Here is a 6869-nt window from a genome sequence, read left to right as displayed (position 1 = left end):
TTTTAATAGTATGTAATGACAACAACTCAAGCACTGGATTATTCATCACATGACATTAATAGAAATTTCATATATTTGTATTGTTTTAAATACCATAATGAAATGATTAGCTAAATCATATAAACAAGAACTTAGTCTAATTATAAATGTCAAAATGGTAGTCATTGCGATAACTAACATTTTTGTTCATTTCATTTTTTTTGGTGACATTTTGTTCATTTCATTTAGGATAAAAGATCCATGTATACAAAAATGAATATTTTAAATACTTTAGCAATGGTTATCGCTAAGTCATGAGTGAATCGAAAAATATTTTCCATAGTTAAAGGGTAAAAATGAAGGTCAAAGCTGAAATATTAAGCCTACCATAAATATACTTAAGTAAATTATCAATGAACTTTTACTATCAGACATGGTAGGTGTTTATATCTAAGCCCACAATTTAGTCAAACTTAAAATAATTGAAGTCCAGTCTATAGAGTCAGATTCCAGATCCTATTGTGAGATTTGTCCGACTTTATATAGGTCAGTTCACGGGACGCCAACTTGGTCCGACTTGTTTAAATAAGATGAATACCAACTAACTCCTACTATTTCTCCTATTCTTTTAGAAAGGAAATCTTAACAATCTTTCTAACAAAAGGGAACGGTTATCCAGCACTAAAGGTAGAATTATTCTAAAAGGTGGTTATCGATTCTACTATAAATACACTGACACCCTCAGGTATATTCAGGACCTAATCTACTAAAAATCTGCTTAAACCCTTGCTAATTTAAGTATCGGAGTTCCTTGAAGGTACCACCCCCACCTCCTCACGAGGAACTCGGATGACGGCACCTTGACACTAGAAGAAGTTGGACGTTGTCTCAAAAGGAGTCTGGACCTCACGCTTAGGCCCAAAACCAACCCAGTTTCAGGTAACCCTAGGAACATTGGCGCTGTTATCGAAGACCTAGAGCTCAACCCTTGATAATAGCGAATGATCAATAAGATGGTCAGACAACCACTCGACATGAACAGGATGCAAGCATATTAAAATCAATGGCGCAATTATCCTCGACTAAAACTCTATTCCCAGTCATTCTCGGCCCAATTTCTCCGACAACGACAAACCTGACCCTAAACCCTTCAAGTTTACTATCGGCAACAAAAAACCATAGAAATAGAGGCTGTAATACAGTTTTTATGGATATCGGAAACCCTGTAAAAACTTCTCCCAATGGGCAGACGATATCAAATGGCGATGATGATTCTACTTCTACAACTAAATGGGATTAAATACACCGAATGTCAGAGACGAGGGATGCATAAACCAAGCATGTCCTCATGCTTAAAATAAAAAGACCAAAGATCATGGTAAGAAAGGGTTCATGAAGTGCAAGTTACCTAAATGAATGCATGCAACTAACGTAAAATCATCTATCTACTTGGTCAAGGGTAAATCTATCCTCCAAGAACACATATGAGCATACGGGGTGAAAGTGATATGTAGTTCATAAATCCTACCAATTTGAACATCACTATGAAGTGCATATAACTTGCTAGATGAACGCTTGTGAAAGCCAGGAACAAGGAGTTGAGCATCGAACCCTCACCAGAAGTGTATCCGCTCTATTCGCTCGAGTGTATAGGGTTCGTCACTCAATCCTCTCCTAATCATGCTTTCTAAGATTTGTCTTTCATCTAACAATCAACAATTACTTAATGCATGCTTACAAGTATCATGAGGTCTTATTCATGGGTTGTAACAGGGCTAGGGTGAAGGTAATGATGTATATAGTCAAGTGAGTTTAAAATTTGAATACTTGATTAACCTAAGATCCCACTAGACACATAGAACAACGTATACAACTATAATACAATACCTAGCTACCCATATGTTTCACTTTTTTGCATACTCATGCATTCTCTTCAATTCACATCCTATATGCAATGTTATTATCACTTTGTCTTGGGGCATTTTTGTCACCTTTCATTACTTTCTCTTTTTTTTTTTTTTCATATTTTTGTTTCTTCTATATTTTTTTTCTATTTCTTTTTTCTTACATTTTCATATATACACAAAATTTTTTTTTCTTTTCGGTCCTCTTTTTCTTGGGGTTTCATGTACAAAAGTTTCAATGCATATGGTTCAATCATTAAATACATGAGTATGTTCCCAAATCCCAGAATTTTCAATTACAACTACAAATACACACCTTTACATCTACCCAAGTACCCAAGTACACCTTCCCATTTGAATGATATACACCTTCACTTACCTAAGCTAATCAAGGACCCAAATCTAGGGACATTCATTATTTTTCACTTAGGATTGTTGATGTGCTCTATTTAAGAACAAAAAGGGTTTATCATGGGCTCAAAATTAGTTAGCAATGGTAGATAAAAGGGTTAAGACTGTTTGGGAGAAGTGACTATTGAAATGATGGCCTCAATCATGTAAATGCATTCATACACAAAGTAATGGACATATAGAATCAGACAAAGCAAGGATTACAATCATAGAGAGAGAATAATGCACACAAGAATAGGGAATAGTGGTTAGAAGATATAACCACACAATAGGCTCAAAACTCGCATGCTTGTGTTCTTAGCTCAATCACTATGTTCCAAAATACATTCTTGAAGCAAGTTTGCCGCAAAAATTTTTCAAAATGGGTAGGGTACCCCGAAATTACAGTTTCTTGGGGGAAGAAGTCATTATTTTGACCAAGTAACTCTATAGGAACTAACTATCATGCAAGGAGTAATTACAAGCAAGACTAACTACACATGCAATGTACTAACTACTAAACAAAAGATAAATCCATGGGTGTTGAAAGAAAGAGATTGTTACCCATGGAGATCGGTCGAACGACCTCCCTACACTTAGAAGTTAGCATGGTCCTCCGTGCCACCAACAATGCGCAAGGGACGGTCGGGACCGGAACCTTCACTATCCCCTTCATCAGAGCTCCCATCACTTGGGTTTGAGGTGGATGTGAATATTTCAGGTTCCTCCATGCTATGGGTAACACAACGCAAAAGCTTCTTGATGTAAGTGTATTGACGTGGAGGCAGAAGTCGGCTAATTAAGAAATCAATATAAAGAATGCGTTGAGAGTATAGTTCTTAACCAGCTAAGATCCGCCTTGTCAATTTAGAAAGGTTGTCACGAAATTTAGAAATAAAAATACTGAGAGTATAAGTCCCAGGTCGTCTCCCAACGAGTTGTAGGAAAGGGTGCTAATTTATTAATCAGGAATTTTCCGAGAGAGTTTGAGTTTAGATAGTGAGCAATAATTATAAATGAAAGCAATAAAACTAAGAATTATTATTAATATAAAAAGGCCTTGACTGGGGGAATGATTAATTGGAAGTTATATCCTTGTTGGGATTTCTTAAGTGTAGTATTAAAAAGGTTGTTGTTTTCACTTAGTTAACCTTTACTAAATAAAGAAAAGTCAAGTGATTGAGCTAATCTTTATTCGCAAATCCTAGTCCTCTCCCTTGGAAAGGTCTAGCGTTAGTAAATACAAAACTAGCCAACAATTTCCAATTTAACCAACATTTGAGCCTTCCAACTCAAGTGTCTCCTCTTAATCAACCCCCATGTCAAGTATGGGAATCTACTCCATTGACATGAATATAATACTCAGAAAAATATAAGAAGATATAACAAATTAATTAAAATAAAATAGAGATTAAAAATTAATTAAAAGTAAAAGTAATCCTCTTCACTAACAATTCATGAAAATAATCCAATTAGAACTCTAAATAAAATAAATAAGGTTATGGAAGAGTAAGGGACAAGTAAACAAACTAGAATAATGTCTTCAACGGAGGTAATGACTCTTCAATATCCAAAAGCAAAGCAATAATGAATGTAAAGTGAACCTAGAAGGAAAGCAATCCTCTCTAAATTCAGATCTAAAACTAAAAGTAATCCTAATGTGAATGTGTCACGTTCGCCTCTGAGTCTCTGCATGTTCCCTGGCCTTATTCTATGTTTCTAGGCCGAAAACTGGGTTAAAACACGGCCCAAAATCGCCCCCAGCATTTTCTGTTAATTCTGCAGATCACGCAGGTTATGCGTACGCGTCATCCATGTGTTCGCGTCATTCGGCGATTTTCCTTGTCACGCGAACGCGCTGTGCACGCGTTCACGTCATTCGTGAAGACTTCAATCCACGCGTTTGCGTCAGGCACGCGCTCGCGTCGCTGTGATTTTTCCATTCCACGCGTTCACGTGGGCCATGCGTGCGCGTCGGTGTTCACTGGTCATCTCCTTAGTTTCTTGTTTTCCTTCCATTTTTGCAAGCTTCCTCTCCATTTTCTAAGCCATTCCTGCCCTATGAAGCCTGAAACACTTAACACACGGATCACGGCATCGAATGGTACAAAGGAGAATTAAAATATACTAATTAAAGATCTCTAGGAAGCAAATTTTCAATCATACAACAATATCAGGAAGGAGTTATACAATCATGCAATTAGTATGAATAAGTGGGTGAAGACTTGATGAAACCATTCAATTAAACACAAGATAAACTATAAAATAGTGGTTTATCAACCTCCCCACACTTAAACATTAGCATGTCCTCATGCTTAGCTTAAGGAGATAAAATAAATGAGTAGGAAAAAGTAAGATTCATGCAATGCAATGCAACTTATGTATATGAATGCAACTATATGATTTCGTCTACTTGGTTAAAATAAATAAGTTCTTCAAGACAAAAATAACTCAAACTTCACTAATTCAAACTATACAGTAAAGACAAGTAAACTTGTAAGAAGACAGCTCATGAAAACAGGGAACATAGAATTAAGCATTGAATCCTCACTGGTGGTGTATATGCACTCTAGTCTCTCTAGTGTATAGGATAATCACTCTACTCTTCTCTAATCATGCTTTCTAAACCTTGTTCTTCACCTAACCAATCAACAAATATTTAATGTATCAATGCAAACATCATGAGGTCTTTTCAAGGTTGTAATAGGGCCCAGGTAAAGGTGAGGGTATATATACGGCTAAGTGAGCTATAAATTGAATCCTTAATTAACCTAAGCTCTTACCTGACATACACACTCTATATATTTTAAGTTCATGCCTAGCTACCCAAAATTTTCACTTTTGTATTACATACTCATGCATCAACTTTTCTCTTAACTTGTATCACATGTGCATTGATTTTTTTATTTGAACTTAACTTAGCATTGGGGTAATTTTGTCCCCTTATTTAATTACTTAATTACTTGAATATTTTTGAATTTTTTTTGCAGCATAAAAATAAACATAACATTGCCGATGCACAGAGATTTTTAATTTTTCTAGTTTCACATGAGTAGGTATCTAAATTCCCATTATTTTATCATGACACATTCCCTTATTAACCCATGTTCCCACAATCTTCCCAAACTTAATTGACACACAATTTCTATCTTAAGCTAATCAAAGATTCAATTGGGATATTTAATTGTTTTTCTGCTTAAGGCTAGTAATATGGTAAAATATAGAACAAATGGGATTTAAAAGGCTTAAAGTGGCTAACAAAGGTAAATAGAAGGGTAGGCTATTTTGGGACAAGTGAGCTAAAACAATTAATGGCCTCAATCATATGCATGCATATAACACATTAAACATTGGACATATAGGATGGAACAAAATAAAGATTACAATCATAGAGAAGTAAACACACAAGAATAATATTTATGGTTAAATATTGTAACCATGTTATTAGGCTTACGTCTCACAGGTTGTGTGTTCTTTAGCTATAATTCATGTTTCAATTTACAATCTTCTAACAATTTTAACACAAAAATTTTAATTTAAATTAGTAAAATTTTTCAAAAATAGGGTCTTAAAAAAACTTATTATTTTCTAACCAAATAGAACATGCATGCAAATAACCTATTACTATGCAATTTATCCTATTCTAACAAAAGAAAAAATAACTAAATATCCTATTTTATTGGTGTTTAGGAAGAGAAATTACCTTCGGAAGTCAAGTACTGACCGACCTCCCCACACTTAAAGCTTTGCACCGTCCTCGGTGCCATCTGTTAGGAACAAAGGGGGGCTGGCAGCAGCATCTCCACAGTTGGGACCGTCATGGCTCCCTGTGCTGGTAAATGAAGTGGAGTCCGGGGTGTCTAGTTCTTTTTCAGGTGGTTGGTTACCAATAATCAGCTCCTTGAGGTATGTAAATCTGCGCTTGTTACGACGCTCTCTTTGCTTTCTTTTTCGGTCAAGCCGGTCAAGTATCTGATGGAGAAGTTAGTTTGTTGAAGGTGCTTGTGATGTGGAAGTAGAAGGGATATCTTCTGCTGGTTTTGTGCTCCGGTTGATAGTGGCTGCTGGAGGTCTGATATACATCCTGTTAGGGACGTATTGATCATCTCGTAGAATCATGGCCTTGGTGTCCCCAGCTCTGTAGGAGACTTCGGCTGCTGAGACTAGATCTGAAACCAAGACGGGAAAAGGTAAGTTACCCACAATCTGTACGTGTCCCATAGCATGCCGAATGTGTCTTGGTAAATTGAGGTGCTGGTCTGTAAGGATACACCAGAGTAGAACAGCCATGTCTGCAGTGAAAGAAGACTCGTGAGTGCTCGGAAAGACGTAATGGGACATGATCTGTGCCCATACTCGAGCCTCCAAGGTGAGTGCTGAAGCCAATATGCCCTTAGGTCGGGACCGATGGTATCCGTAGATCCATATGCTACCAGGTTGTGCGATAACTCTGACAACGGCGTTCCAGTCAAATTGGTATGTTTGGCGTTTAAATTAGGCTTCTTGGAATGCGTCCAATCTTTCTGGAGCAGGGGGAAGATCTAGAGCTCGTTGAATGGCCTCTTCTGTTATCAGAACTTGCTTCTGACGGACATA

This window comes from Arachis hypogaea, chromosome 12 (assembly GCF_003086295.3).
Source record: "Arachis hypogaea cultivar Tifrunner chromosome 12, arahy.Tifrunner.gnm2.J5K5, whole genome shotgun sequence".
Taxonomy (NCBI): domain Eukaryota; kingdom Viridiplantae; phylum Streptophyta; class Magnoliopsida; order Fabales; family Fabaceae; genus Arachis; species Arachis hypogaea.
Note: the sequence above shows the minus strand (reverse complement) of the source record.